This window comes from Leptonotus elevatus, chromosome 21, assembly GCF_054856555.1.
Source record: "Leptonotus elevatus isolate MCC_2025b chromosome 21, RoL_Lele_1.0, whole genome shotgun sequence".
NCBI lineage: Eukaryota > Metazoa > Chordata > Actinopteri > Syngnathiformes > Syngnathidae > Leptonotus > Leptonotus elevatus.
Window position 1 is genome coordinate 11,651,793 of NC_141259.1, and position 16,493 is coordinate 11,668,285.

Here is a 16,493-nt window from a genome sequence, read left to right on the forward strand (position 1 = left end):
TTTATAAAAAAAATTAAAACTGTGTTTTGACATGTCTATTTTAATAAATCCATAGGCTGCAGCACTTGCTTTGTTTTACAACACAGACATAGAAAGTAAATGGAGTCAAGTTCACCCAGCTATGACTAACACTTTTCTTTTTGTATTTTCAGAAGAGTTGTTTGACACGTGCAATATTAATGAAGTCACGGGCTACAGCAGTTGCTTTGTTTTACAACATGAAGTTGTGGAAAATCTACACAAAGAGGTTCTCCCAGCTGACATAGTTAGCGCTTGTCTTTTTGTTCTCATCCAACTGTTATTTGGCATGTGCATATTTCAAATCCTATAGACAGCAGATGCTTTATTTATTATATAACACAGTCTAGTGGAAAGTGAATGGAGTGAGGTTCCCTCGTTTGTGCTTTTCTTATACTTTTGGACAAGTTGTTTGATATGTGCAATATTAATGAACATGTAGGCTAAACTTGTTTTTAATTTACATCATAGACTGTTAGAATGCAAATGGAGTTGGGTTCCCCGAGCTGACAAAGTTAGCACTTACACTTCTTTTTGTAGTTCAGTTGTTTGATGTATATTTCTCAACATACAGACAGTCGTTTCTTTATTTTACAGCACAGACCAGCAAAAAATGATTAGAATGAGGTTCCCACAGTTGGAAAAATTGTAAGTTTATTCGGAACAGTTGTTTGGTACGTGTATATTTCTCATAACATAAAAGCTATTCTTTTCTTTTTTTTTCTTTTTTTTTTTTACAGCCTATTGAAGAGTTCATAGAATGAGATTTCCCAGGTGGTCGGAGCACATCATTGCTTCTGTTTCACTTGTGCTTTTATATTTTCGGAACACATTTCTCAGCTTTCTTTTTCACCATATTGAGTGAGGTTCCCCAGCCTGGCCAAGTTAGCTCATCATTGCATCTGCATCTTCTGTATTTTGGAACATGTGCATATTTCTTAGCGTAAAGGCTAAATAGAGTGAGGTTCCCTTTTGTACTTTTAAGAATAGATGTGTGACGTGTTTATATTTCTCAACACTGGCCAGTGAGCTGCAGTTAGTTGATCGTGGTCCTTTTGCCTTTTGAATCTTGGATGTCAACTTAATCAAAGCATGTGACAAGTTTTGCACGCTTACTTCTTTGAGTATTATGATTATGATGGCTTCTCTTTCAAATGAAAATTAGTAAGTGTTGATTCAGGGCTACAGCGGCTGACATACCGCCACATCCCATCTGTACTCTATCCGGGCTGGCAGTTTTTTAAGTCCCCCCCCCGTATGCCTATACGCGTTAACATGATGTTCACCATGAGCCTCTGTAGTTTTGACAGTTCCATCAAACGACTGCGTGCACCTGACAGCGACGAGATCCCGGGGCTCATTTTCAAATGTTTTATCTGTGCTACTATCGAATATTCATTCTCATCTCACTTACTTCCCGGAATCTCTTCAGACAGGCTTTGTAGCTCACATCTTGGCTTAGGTGGTAGCTGAACTGGTGTCCTTTTCATAGGTTCCTGTCCAATAAGAAGAAAAAGTGGAAAATACAACCAGGCACTTTTTGAACTTTCTGAAGTGTTGTATACACCTGGCAATACTGCTCTTCCACACACATGACGATATCTCCGTCAGGGAGTCTGTTGCAGTACCTAAACGGACCTATGAGAGGCAGCATGATGCCACAGAGCACCAGATAACTGCAAAACACAAAGAAGAAGACTGATAAGCAGTGGAAGAAAAAAAAAACAGAAGACACTAAGCCAACGCTTTTCGAATTTAGTTCTTAGATTGTGGTTTTCAAACTCGTCATTTTTAGTGTGGTGAGCGACTAAGGAGACAAGTTAGAAGAAAGAAAGATTAGAATCTCTTCTTTCATCAGGAAAAAAAGTATATTTCTATCTGTTTCCATTTTTGCAGCAATTAGCATTAGAATATAGCTAAGTTTCATCATTATTCACAAATCTGTTTAGAACTGTGGATAAATGTGCTTGTTTGCAACATGGCCCTGGTTGATCTCGTATACTCTGCTGGCCGTTTTTTTTGTAATAACTACCATTGCTTTAAGCGTCCTTTTCAGGTCAGAGGCTGCATCAAAGCCTTCTGTATGCTCTAGCATATTTTAAAAAACAAAAACAAAAAAAACCATATAAATATGTCTTTGGGACACTTAAAACATTTAACATTTATTTGTTTTTGGGAGCAAATGCGTTAAGACATTTTGCTATGGCTGCCAGACTTTCTCACATCACAATCACAGAGTCCGACACTAAGCTGAACTCAGATATGGATTTGCCATCATAACTATTGAACAAGTTTACAATATTTTCTGGAAAAATGCTGACATTCGGTCCGATTGTCGGTGTGTATATACACCCTCGACATTTTGCAAATATTCAACATGTTTAATATTGATGGCATTTTTTTCAGCAGGGCATTTAATTCGGCAAAATCCTTCTTAACACAACCTACAGGATAATTGGTCAGGATAATCAATCAGCGACGTCTAAGAATCGGTCGGGCCTTGGAAGACAGGGGGAAAAAAATGCTCAAATTCGTCCAGATTGATGGCGTGTGTAATTTGAGATCTGACTGGAACGCATTAAAGCTTTTATTGCGCAATTGGCAAGTTGTTGAGAAGAAGAGGCCGTTATTTGTTTTCATTCCCCCCAAATGCTCACCACGCCTGCCAGGCATCCAGACAGTGAAAGCTTCCGTGTCGAAAGCATGAAATACCGGCATCTGCGAGGACATCCAAACAGCCTCAGTGCTTCTGGCGTAGCAGGAAGAAGAAAAGAGTGCAAAGGCAGCAGAAAATGGCTTCGTCAGGGTCGTCACCCGCCAATAGCTTCGGATGGCTGCGAACACATAACCAGTAAGATGAGTGAGAGAAGATCCGCTAACGCCTTCACCTGCTGTAATTATCGTTTTTATGGCAACGGACGATTGAAGTATTTCTACCATGCCTACTTGTACGCGAGTGGAAATAAATCTACTGCGCATACTTAGCAAATTACCGGAGAATAAATCGGAGCCCAAAAGGTGCAAAATTTATATTTGCATATGTTTGGCTTGTGTGCAAACATCAATGAGAATTAAAAAGCGGATGCGAAGGAGGGGTAAGGGGGGGGGGGGGGGGGCAGCAAGCATCATGGCTGAAAATCACGCTGATGAGGCGCCACACTGCAGGCGGTGACAGACTGCACAAACACACATGATGAACCGCAACGCTTTTAAGCCGAGCCTCTAGAGGACACTCATTATAATACTTGGAAATGAATCACACGACAAGACAGGACCAGTAGAGGCTTGCGGGATCCATTTTTAACATCTACAACATTAGCAAATATGCTTCATCGCCTCGTCTGCGCCTGAGATTAAATGGAGTACTTTTTATTCAAAAGCATAGCGATAATTGGGCTTAATTTTATTGTGCAGATCCAATTCTTGGATTTCTTTAAAAGATTATCCGGACTGATTATTCTCTAGTATATCGAGTAATCTCGGAAAAAGTTGCGGCAGACAATTGTGAATGTTAAACTATATAAAATATATATTTTTTAAATATATTTTCTTTACTGGTAAGCACGCTCTTTTTAAAGTGTGGGGTCTCTCACAATTTTAACATCAATTATAAGGGTAAACAAATCGGTATATTACTATTAAGGGTGTCAGGCGATTAAAATCGTAATTAATAAAACTCATGATAAATCGCAAATTTTATATCTGTTCCAAATGTACAATAAAATGTACAGTAAAATATATTTTTAAGTTTTCATACTCTTGTTAACATCAAAGTGGAAAAATGTTAAACTAATAGAAATACGGCTGCTTCTTTTAGTCAAGGATTTTTATGATATTTCATAATAAGCCATAAAAATGAGTTAAAATTAAAAACATGTATTGTAAAAAGGGAGTGTGATATTGATTTGTGTTGAGGTAATTTTTCTGCCACTAGATGGCATAATTTGTAAGATGTGGGTGACCGCTCAGTGCATTTTTATTTTCATATTAAGAGCTATCTAATCTTTAACATGAAGTAACTTTGTGAAATTCGGGCACATTTTTAAAATTGTAAAATATAACTAGACCCCAGTCTCCTCAAAAATATGCATCATTATTAAATTTATTACTGCAAATTTTTGACATGGATGTGTCTGCTGTGTTATGACCGGAATTCTCCCAGTACAGGCTTTCCAAATAAGGGGCCGTCATTAATCGGGCTTTAAAAAATTTGTGGCATTAAAGACTCTTTAAATTAACTCAAAATTAACGCTCTCATTTTGACACCCCTAATTACTACCAAAGCGTTGTCTAAATAATTAAGAATTGGTGTCAAGGAAAAAGAAGTAAAGTGCTGCTTTGAGTTGGTTCCCACGATGCGCCACTTTCGTATGGTGTTCCACAGGGGTCAATTTCGGGGGCCCTGCTCTTTTCATTGTATTTGCTGCCTCTGAGTTCCATCTTAAGAGAACATGTTTTTCTTTATATAGTATTTAAAGTTGAGTTGAGGTCGAAAACTGGTAGAAAATGTTTGTGTCGCGATCATAAGAAAAGTTTCACGGAGTAATGACGAACGGGATGTAAAAAAATCATGTAAATATATTCCGTAATGTTGCCATCAAAAGCTCTTTTCTCAGTCTTGTTTTTGTAGGGACGCGAGATTGCAGACACCAGGTATTTAATAAAAACCACATAAGTTGTCCTCTCACCTTTAGCGTGCCACAATGGCAAAGATCGCGCTGCGCCGATAACCATCAAACTGTACTCATTTCCTGTGACAGCGGCGCCACAGGAGTCACGCCACCTGAGTTCGGAAGCAGCGCAGCGAGGCTAATTTTTGCATGTCAAGGTGCGCCTCTCCCGGACATCGTATGCACAGAAGCGCACGCGGCCGTTCGGGGCGACTTGAGTGGCCTGCAGAAGAGCAGATGCACCTTCTGTGCGAGCAGGCACGCCAAAGCCTTTGTAATAACCCGGCTTTATTACCTTTACCGCTCCATTTATTGAATGCACTCGGGTGCTTTTTACAATATTAGGATATCTGAGAGCTTTGAGACGCACGCGGCGCATCGAGGCTACGCAAACATGTTTGCGCCGGGGCGGCCAAACGCACTCGATTATGTCATTTGTATAATCTGATGAAATCTGGGCCAGCGTTGACGTCGCGGCAGCCGGCGGGATGAGCAGTCACTGTCATCATAATTTGGTGTGTAGGCGGGAGAAGGGGCCCGTACGTGCGTGTGCGTTTATGGCGGAGGGGGGGATGCAATTCTCCGGCTCAATCCAATGCCATTTATTTTGCGCGTCTATGCTGTCGCGTGTATTGATCATCATTATTATGATGCCGGCGATGTGAAGCAATGCAGTGCAAATATTGACGGTGAATCTCCGCATATTATTTTATAACCCGCTCTTTGTTATTCGCTTTAATGCTACCTGGACTTGGGGATAGGCAATTACTGTCATTTTAATTTTGGCTTTTCACAATCATTTCAATATTATAATTGTTTTTTTTATTTATTTTTTCCCCGTTTTTTCACCGAGTTGACTGCCATTTTGACACTCCCATCATGTGATTTAAATATTATAATTGAAGGAAATGTGTGTTCAATGATACCTTGTCAACATACTGCACATTTTCCTTAGTATCTCTGAGAAAAAAAAGAAAAAAAACCTCAACTATACTTAGAAAAGCTGACAGAGCTAACCAAAAACACGATAAATATCCTTTAATTTATAAGGTCTCAATTATTGCTTTGAAAGTCCGGTCGAACAACAGAATTGTGTGAATGTCACACATGTGACGGGAGAATGGCTTTTAATCATGATTTTTTTTCTTCTTCCCATAATCGCCCAGCCCGAGGTCAAATAAATGGAAGCAAACTCCTGATTAAGATGTTTTGTCTATGTATGCAAATTGTGTCTATAAATATACTGTAAGACTAATGATGCTGAATTAAAACTAATAAAAAAACTATCCATACTGTTGGCTCTGCCGGCCCTTTAAATGGCGGTACAATCGGGACGCTCTCCTGTTTCCAAATGCCAGAAAATGCAATACATTATCGCTGCCCGCTGTGAGATTAAAAACTAATTGAGGCAATTTGCCCGCACGCCACGTTATAATAAATTCTCGGAACGAGTACCATTTCACCAGAACACTCTTCATAAAAGGATATGAATAAATGTTGATCAAAATGCTCCCAAAAACAATCAGCATCCTAATAAAAAAATGACTTATTTCAGGAAATATCCTGAGATTTTGCTGTAGTCGCAGGATAGCAAGCGATCAATATGTGTGCATTGATCACACGTGGAGGGCCAATACAAACGGTCAACAAAGGTAACGATTCCCTAGCATGGGATTGGTTGTGGTGGGAAATGCTGTTAAAAACAGAAATGATAAAACAGTTGTTATTAAACAGTTGTGTTAATAGTAGAAAACAGGTGGACGTTTTTTGGGGCGTTTTTAAAGTTTGCCGATTTATAAATGCTGGTTAATCACATCCTGTATAAAACATATTAATCGAGACATTGTTGCGAGTGCTTTAATTATTCAGACGAACTGCGTGTTTTTCTGGCTTCAAAGTCAAAATTTTGTCGGATTTGTGTCTTAACAATTCTATGTAAAAATATCCAAAAGAAGAAAAAAAAAGAATTTTATAAATATTCTAATTCAGATGCTTTTAAATTATTTTTTATTTTTTTTACTATTTGTGAATAGTCAGAACAGGGGTTGGACCAATTTAATTGGCCAATGAATTGCCGATATTAGGTCTTTTGTAATCGTCAAATTTTATTGTATTTATATTGTTTACACTCCTGAACACATCACAACTTTACACAAATATTAATTACATTTATTGTTGAAAGCCATAAGGGACTAAAACAATTGGTTATTTAATTCATGATATCTTTTTTAATTAATCAGCCGATTCATCGGTTCTCAGAATTTTAGTCTGCCAAGTATCTGAATCAAATCGGCTTCAAAAAATCAATTTTGTTTCATGTGCAAAACCACGGTGACGACAAGCCGGGCTGTCATCCTCCGAGCTCTCCCTGATCAAATGGCCATCCCTTATGGAAACAATTGGCTTGCTTTTATATTATGGCAAAATACCCTCTAAAGCCGAAGTTAAAAATGAAGGCCAGTACATTATTTGTTTGCTTCATCATCATCATCATCGTCATCATCCTCCTCTTCTCTATTTCGCAGTTCGATGCAAATCAGTGCAGCGGTAAGCACTTTCCATGTTAATTGGTGTCATTATATTGCCGTGCTCTTGCGGCGTTGGGCGCGTTTGCAGCAGGTTCGAGCAGCGTTCGTCCGTCTAAGCCTCATTTTGTTCAGCACGTGTAATCCCCTTCAATTCCCCACTGATAGCCCGACTACCTTGACTTTAGATTAGCCTAGCTCGAAATCCTGCCGAATCTCCGAGCAGGGTGTGGAACGGACGTGCTCAGAAAGGCGCATCCGAAAGATGCTGCTGCCGTGGGATAGTATGTTTCGAGTGCATATAGAAGGAACCATATTTGGAAACCAAATCGTACCTGTGCCAGTGCAAGTCATTCAACAGTAGGCTGTAGAGGAAGGTGAATGGTAAAAGAGGAAAGAAACAGGACAAAAACAGATGCCTGCTCTGATGTTTAATGTGTGGTGTCCTAAAAAAAGGAAAACAAATCGTGACAACATGTACTAGTTAGCCCTAAGAACAACATGAGTAGCACTTAGTTCTATAAATAGCTCACCGGTGATGGGACAAAAGAAGAATGTTAACATTGATCTATTTTAGGGAGTCGTCAAATTACGGCGGAGTTCCGTCCCTACGCTGGCGACGTAACCCGAATTTCGACTTAAGTCTGATTTCCCCGTTAAAGTCGATATTTGCATCAAAATACTTTGTACAGTAATTTTTAAAAACTAATTTTTGGACCTGGAAGAGACATTCATTGCTGACGGACGGCAGAGCGCAGAACGGAGCTAATTCAAACGTCGAAACAACGTAGCTCGCGTACGACGTAACTCTAGGACTCCCTGTTAGTTTTGAAATTTTACATGACAAACATTCCGTTTTTTTTTATTTTCTTCTTCTTCTTTTTTTTTCTTAGAGCTCAGTATTGTTCATTCGGTAATTTTACCGATTTGACATGTCATTATCATTGCTCTCTTTTTTTAAATTTGTATTTTTTTATTATTTTTTATTATTATTTTGTATGTGGGTGTGTATGTGCGTGCGTGTGAGTGTGTGTGTATTCGTTAGTTGGCAAACATTCCTTCTGTACCAAATATTCAATATTTTGACGTTGACTGCACTGAACTAGAAGTTGCTTGAACTTTTCGAAAGGTGTCCATATATGAGAGCAGATGGAGGGAGGGGGAGCGTGCCTGCGCATTCCAAATCAGGTTTACATTTCACCGCCCGTTTGTGGATGTTCGTGCCGTGGCGGCCCGGGCTCGGCGTGCGTAACAAACTCCCGGGAGCTGTCAAAGGCTCCACATAAGAAGCCAGTCGTGCGAACCTTGTCGAGCGCGAACGCGCGGCGCCCCCCGGCCGCGGCCAAATGAGCCACTCCACAATGCAAAAAAAAAATCAAAATCAAAAAAACTGATGAGGACATTAGCATAGCGAGATAACGGGCGCTCATGTTTTATTAATCTGCTTACTCGGCAGTGGTGCGCCCTGAACTTTTAACCTTGTGTCCCTCTGCCTCGGCCAGCTCGGATATCTGTCGACGTGCATTGCTCACCTTGCCTCGTTCTTGCTGAGTGGCGTCAGTAGCGCCTCGGAAATATTCCGCTCGCAACCCGAAGCGGAGTTCTTCTTCTGCACTTCATCATTCAAATGATGATTCAATCAGTATTTGAAATTGGATTCATTTGTGCCAGGCTCGAACTGTTGCAAAAATGAAACCTTTATTAACAGCACAGGCGGTGTTTTGAGGAACTTTCACATGAACTGCCAGACAGGCCAATACTAAAGATGCAAATACAAGCAGGTACAAAAAGTCTAAAAGAATGTTTTGCTGAGATTAATTTACATAAAAATGCCTTTTTCTTTGCTGATCTCATAGTTGACTTCTATTTTGCGCACTGGTTAGCTAGCTAACCGCCAGGAGGCATTTGGCTTTGGATACAAGCTTGATCACCATGTTGAAAAAAACAAACAAAAACCTATTCTACAGAAGAGACTTTTACACAGCTACATTCAGTCTGACGAATCACAATGAGCGGTCGCTGGACCGGACAGCAAAGTCCGAACAAGACCAGCCCCCACCCCAAGGTAGAGTCAAATCTTATACTAGTAAAGAAAAGGCTTCCAGATGTTGACGTTTTTGGCAGTACAAGCCTGATCATCGAAATCAATACAGCCGTTTTCCGCAGAAAAGCAAAAGGAGGGAGTTTATTAGCTACTCAAAACGAGTAATAACCAAAGGAGGCGATTACACGAGTGCGAGAGCGCAAGCCGTCAGAATGGCTGCTCTGGGAGATCGAGTTGTTTTCGAAATTCTGGTAGCGCTCGTGTTAAGAAGCACACAACAGTCTCTTAATTCTTCACGATTTGAAATGGTGCTTTTTTTTTTTTGTTGCTATTTAGATTTGTTCCTGCTTGTATTTTGAGCATTGGGCAAGGATCTGGATTTGTGTGATTTTTAATGAATCAAACCCTGGCCTGGACTGTGGATATTATTATTTTTTTATGTCATGTGACATCACAATTACTAATGTCGTTTTTACTTAGGCTCTTTGTTGTTATTTTTTGGGTCAAGACACTAGTGCAATATTTATTTTGACCAAATAGGCTTTCCTGGAAGGATATGCTGTATTATTTAGTAAGGTTTGTAGATTTGAAAATTACTGTAGTAAACAAACATTTGTTTTTACAGTGTTTTTTTTTTTTTTTTTTTTGCCCAAAAAAATCCAACATTTAAGACCGAACATCACAGCAGGTGTGACTTTTACCAGCCAAATAAATATGTTACTAGTGGGGATGTCTTGACAGAAAAAGATTACAGTATCTTTGAGTGTATTTACTCCTGTAAAATCCTGTGATTAACACTTAATAATAAAAAATAAAAAAAAATCACATTTGTTTAGACATTTACTAGTATCAGTAGTTAGGGGTTGTAAAAATAAATAAATAAAACAGAATCACTTATTTATAGTGCATTTCATACACAACCTAACTCTATATGTGTGACATACTGTAATTAAAATTATATTTATTTTAAAAGCAGTTACAGTAAAAAAAAAAAAAAAGACTTACAATCAAAATAAAGAAATATAAATAGCTTACTAAAATTACTAAAAGAGCCTACCGTGCAAGAACAACTTTTTAAAAAATAAAATAAAATAAAAATAAAGAGACCCTTATCTTAAGTATGGGAAAAGAGCATAGTTTCAAACCTGGATTTCAAAACATAAAAAAAAAAAAGTAATGTTTCATTTGATTTTTTTTCCATTCATATTATTCACACTGATAATAAAGGATACCAGCAAATGGCGGGACCGTGTTATACACAAGTACAGAGGTAAAAATAAAAAATCCAATGCTTTGGTTCGTACAGTAATTCCAGAGAGAAAAGACTACACGAAGTACAAGTGGGGCTAGCAAAATTCCGTTTCCTATCAAATACTACTAAACTCCCAACATTTTAACAAGAATATCCCAGCAAGGGAGTCTTGGCATAATGCCGTACTACGCTCGCTTGTTATGCTGACATGCTCTTAAAGTCACTCTGCTTGATCCCTTCTGATTTGTATTTAAATACAGATTATAAAAGTCCTTTTTTTCCCATTAATCTGGGCTAAATCCCTCAAGATTGATGCTCTTTTTTTCCCTCCTTTCCTTCGTTGACTTAAATCTGCTTGTTTCTTTGTTGGGCCTGCAGGCTGTTGGAGGCAGCCGTCCTTAACTGACGAAATATGTTTTGAACAAAACAATGAACAATAGGATTGTGGGCCCGCTTGGAAATGCTGTATGTCATGTTTATTTTTATTTTTTTTTATGTTCTTTACATATTTTAACTTTGCATTACAAAAATGCTGGCCAGCTCTTCCAAAGTTGTTTTCTTCTCCATGCATAAGTCTCGATGTCAAAGATGCTCATTAGGGTGTCGACCTGTAGACTAGCGGGTTAAATTATTTTCCATCTGTATTCATCTTGTATAGTAAGACTGTAAACAAGGAGACTCAAGCGCCAGCCACCATCTTTGTTTCCACTACCTTGATCCTTTTCCTCATCTTGAGCTGAGGAGAACACTGTCTGGCCATTAATCAATGCAATTTAAAATGCGTATCGGGAAGAAGAAGAAAAAAAAAAACTTCATAACTGCATTCTCTCATTTGTCGGCCTTCCGCACAGGCCGCTCAAATCAATGAGTTCGCACAGAGAAGTGGGAAAGAAATTGATACGGGTTGCGGGCGCTCAGCAGCCGTTCCTTAATTGGCGCTGGATTAGTTAGCATTGATTTGGTCTGATTAGAGCGCCCCGGCTTGTGTGTCCGCTTAATCACCGAGCCCGCTTCCTTCTCTTGGGCCTGTTAAGCGCACAAGCCCTCATCCCCGCGCCGCGTATTCGCCGACCCGGGGACCTGACGTGCATCAGATTTCTCGTTAAAATTACAGGGCTGGCTCACTACAATACGGCGAGAGGCCGGGTCCGGAAAATTGCCCCCCGGTTATAGAAAATGTTCTGATAGATGGCGGCTGTTATTCTGACCGAGTCGGCGAGAGTGATGAGCCGCAGAAAGATGGAGCGAGATTGTCTGCGGGGGGGGAATATAGAGAGGGCGGCGAGGAACACAGATTAAGCATGAGACGGGGACAAAAGCGTGGATGAGAACAGAATAGAGACTCGTAGACGTAATATTATTGTAAGGAGGGCCTACAAGAGAGGAGAAGGCAGATATAGGTTATAAATGGGGAGCGGAGATGAAGAGTGGCGAGAAGAGTGTCGATTAATGCTAAATGCTAGCTTAGTATTGCTAGCGCTGCTATTCTGTTGAGGCTGGACGGTATCGTCGCAACTACACAATTTCATAATCGCATGCCATTATGAATGGCTCAAGTTTGATAACCACGCTCGTGCACATCAAGGGAGGGAATGACACATTCTTATTTGGTTTCAGTACTCTACATTTTGTGTTAGCTTAGCAGTTGTCATAGCTTTTCTTTCTTCTCTTTGTACATCGTCCTCATCCTCCAGAGATGGCAAATCCAGGTCCAGAAAGTAAAAACCCTGCCACAGTTTGGCTTTAGCCCCTCGTGCTAGCGAGCTAGCTCCCTAGCAGGTAAACAAGCACTCGGGGAGCTAGCTAGGGACATAGCTCGCTAGCACCTGGGGCTAAAGCCAAACTGCGGCAGGGTTTTTACTTTCTGGACCTGGATTTGCCAACTCTGTCATCCTCCTTTAGTATGAACTAGTGCTGCAAAGTGAAAGCGTTAACTAATTAATTAATTAGTACTCTACATTTCGGGTTAGCTTAGTAGTTAGCATGGCTTCGCTCTCTTGTTCTGCTTAGTCACTCATTCTCACCTCCATGGTGCGGTCAGAATTTCTTGAAGCCATTTTTACATACAGACAGACACGATGATGATATATACGGTATAATCCTAATCTATTCTGTGAGTCACAATTACGCCGTTTTTCCCGATCCCTCGCGAAAATACCACATCCTGCAAAGTTTCTACCAGTGAGCAAAAACATTTAAGCGTTAGACAGCTTTGATTCCCTCGTAGTCTTCCTCACGTCTGAACTTCAGTGAGTCACAGATGTCTCGCAGCCCCTTCAGCGGGCTTCCAGAAGCCGGCTTGTGACAAGAAAGCAGATGGGGTGGGCGGGTTGGACTGCGGTGGGAACGAGCTGCTGGGCGGCACTGAGGGCGAGGGCGAGATAATTAAGAATTGAGCGAGTCGGCCACCGGCGCAGTACAGTCTCTTTAATTCCTTATAAGTCACATCGGTATTCATATCCATTTCAGGCCTGCTAACGTTAACACAGCTGGACATAATGAGCCGTATGAGTCCCTCACGCTTCTGCCGCATTTGCTCGACAAATTTGCTTTTCATATCGGATTGTTTTGGCAACATTTCATGTGCATCGAGGGACAGATCCCAAACTGGCAAGGATCTTAACGAGGGTTCCAAGTGAACGAAGCGGTGATTAAAGCTGGGTACTCTCATTCGGATATATATATATATATATATATATTTTTTTTTTTCTGATCAATATTACATTTATGGAATATGAGTTATGCAGCAAAATCCAGTGTTTTTTTATCCATCTGCTCGACTGAAGATGACATCACAGGCCAATCATAGCTCACCTGTTTTCTGAAGCTGCGCTGTGATTGGTTGTGACCTGAGACCTGAGCAATTGTGATGTCATTTTCGCTCGACAGCAAGTGGCAAAATGGTCCCCCCCCCCCCCCCCCCTGAGATGGATAAAAACGGCTGGATTTTGCTTTATTATTACGCATTATTAACCAGACTACCATATTTAGACTTGTGGGGCTGCGTAGAACATATTGTCAATGTTTGTATTTTTTAGGTTGACTTTCCCTTTAAGACAAATAACATTCAAACACAACAAAAATCTGCCATTTTTTCTCTCTGTACTAAAGTTTAAACAAAGAAAAGTACTAAAGAACAGTCACTTGTTCTGCTGGTAATTCATATCTTTATTGTTGTATGCGTGAATAGACCAAAAAATAAGTTATTCTCGTCATTCTGCATTTTGTTTTTTAAAATTAAACAGCCGATTAATCTGTCGTTAGAATTTTATTCTGTCAAGTATCAGAATTGGCATTGGCCTGAATTTTTTTAATATTTTTTTTATATTGTTCACTGCATGGAACATAACATGTTCACATTAACTACTGACATTTTGGAGTTTAAGTCAAAGTCTTTAATGGACGTCCAAAAAGTTAGAAACCCTGCCACAGTTAGGCTTTAGCCCCAGGTGCTAGCTAGCTAGCTCCATTGGTGCTAGACCTGGATTTGCCAACTCTGGTGAACCAACATGTCTCTGTACAGAAAGAATGAAGGGCAAATTGTCATTTGTATTCAGAAGAAATCCACGCGTCGCAAGTTGTAATGAATTCTGCGTAATCGCAAAAAGTCGGGATCTCCAAAATTGCCGTTCTGTATAATTCCCTAGCAAACATGACGCATCACGCCGGGCCAGGCTGCTGCCGCTTGCTGACTCATAGTGAGCCGAGCCGGAGGTCTCGGAAGGTTTAAAGCCCCTCCGCAGCTCATCGTTGTGTGCCGCGACTTCAAAGTGCTGCCTGACGGAGTCCATATCGCTGCGCGGAAAGCCCTCCGCTTTCCTCCTTGCCGGAGCAGAGGTCAAACTGCTTCATCTTTTATGTATCGCTTTCGCCCATTGATTGTGCCGCAGGAAATTGATGAATACAGAGAGGCCTGTTTCTGTATCGCACGATAGCATATGGAGGATTTTTTTCCCTCTCTTATTATTTGGACTGCTCTTACTTTATTGCCCTCTAATTTGTTGTTGTTTCTTTTTTGAGTTAAAAAAAAAAAGTTTGTGTCTACATGAATAAATCCGGCTCAACTGTTTGTATTCGATTCATGCTCAGTCTGCTTTCGTTTTTTGCCTTCATCTTTAGCTTGTGAATATACTCGATGAGCCTTTTTTTTTTTTTTTACAAGCCACACCCGTCCTGATGTCTGCGCTGCAGTCATGTTTTTAAGTGTGTTCGTGGCACCCCGGCAGAGTGTGAAATTGAAATTCCTCCCAGCGGACGCTGACGTGATTGACAGAGAGGAGAGTGTGAAGCAGATGTAAAAAAATATTTCCACAGTCGCTGCCTGATGTTGCTTCATCAGATCACTAAGCAGCTTGGAGCGTGTCGCTATCGCTTCTTTGCCAAATGACCGTTAGTTCGGTTGAGCCCACAAATGCAGACTGGCCAATCACAGCGCAGTAAGAGCTGTTTTTGTTCATTAAGCTACAAGTTACAACAATGTTTGCTTTTTGAAAGAAAGCTGGCACGGATTAATAGCATTTCCATTCATTTCTATGCGAACTGATGATTTAAGATGTGCAATGCGGCGATGCACTTTGCAGTGTCTGTCCTCCATCTCGTCTGTGTGTGTGTGTGTGTGTGCCACGTCCCACCAGGACGCCATCGTTCAGACCACCATCTGTTTGGTGCCCCCTTATTGAACCTCCTGCCACTTCTTTTTCATCACCTTGAAGCAGGAAAGAGCACTGCAGCACTTTTAATCAGATGGAATAAAGTGTTTTTTGTTGTCTTTTGTTTAGTGGGTCAATGGGCCAAAATAATGACTTGGAGTATAATGTTTTTGTCAAGCTCTCTTCATACTGAATAGTTTTTTTGTGACAGCAACCAGGTGCAAACGTGTTCCATATTTAGCACTGGTTGCGAAACTACCAAACACGTAGTAGCCTGGTGCCTTTTCCTACTGGTTTAAATGTAAACTAGTTATAATGGAAAGCTCTGACTTTGCTTATGAGGAGAAGGAGATGCCATACAGGGGAATCCTGTGTGACTGTGCTATATTTTATTTTAAGCTAACATGGCTACAGTTTGAATACAGTTTAAAGCTACACTCTTCGACCACTTTCAACTAATCTGGTTCTGTCAAATTGGTGGAGATCGCCGTCAACTAGGCCAGTTGGATGAAATAAGACTTATAATAATATTTAAAAAACTGAACTTACATCATTTAAAAAAAAAAAAATGGTTTGCGGATTTTTTTTTTGCACCTGAAGTGCATGTGTACGAACTGCTGGGTCGAAAGTAACCCAAATTGCATGAAACAGCTAACCCAGAGCTGGGTCCAAAAGGGATAGAGCCAATGCTGGGTTATTTACTGTATACCCAATACATTGAGTTGTGGATTTGACCCAGCACGTTGGGCCAAGATTTGAATGATGCAGATTGGGTGTAATAGCTAACCCAATGCTGGGTTATTTACTCTATAACCAGTACATTGAGTTGCGGATTTGACCCAGCACGTTGGGCCAAGATTTTGATGACCCAAATTGTGTGTAATAGCTAACCCAGCGCTGCGTCCAAAAGGGATCGAGCCAGTGCAGGGTTATTTATACCCAGTGCATTGGGTTGATGATTTGACCCAGCACTTTGGGTCAAAATTTTGATTACCCAGATTGGGTGTAATAGCTAATACCAAGCTCATTTGAGGATTTGACCCAGCATGTTGGAATAAGATTTTGATCCAACTAGGGGTAAAAACTGATGAGTCAGAGCTACTAAGAAATGGGTTGCCATGTTATCAGTAATAGCTGTGGTTAAAAATAATACACATTTTTATACCGAACAAGGAGAAAAAAAAGCAATTTCCACTTGTCGGGCATCACCATAGCAAGTGTTTCGCATCTTTGGTCGTGTTTTTACACCGGGTGCACTACCTGTTGCAACCTACCGAGACACCGGCCGAGGTCCCGTGGGTCCCAAGTCGCAAGTGTTATCCACTGAGCCGTCCA

The 16,493-nt window shown here is 40.5% G+C and overlaps 1 protein-coding gene across 12 annotated transcripts in view; it reads left to right on the forward strand.

Annotated features, from left to right (window-relative positions):
* dlgap1b (discs, large (Drosophila) homolog-associated protein 1b) overlaps positions 1-16,493 on the forward strand; it is a 132,714-nt gene that overhangs the window by 66,332 nt on the left and 49,889 nt on the right. The window lies entirely within an intron of this gene.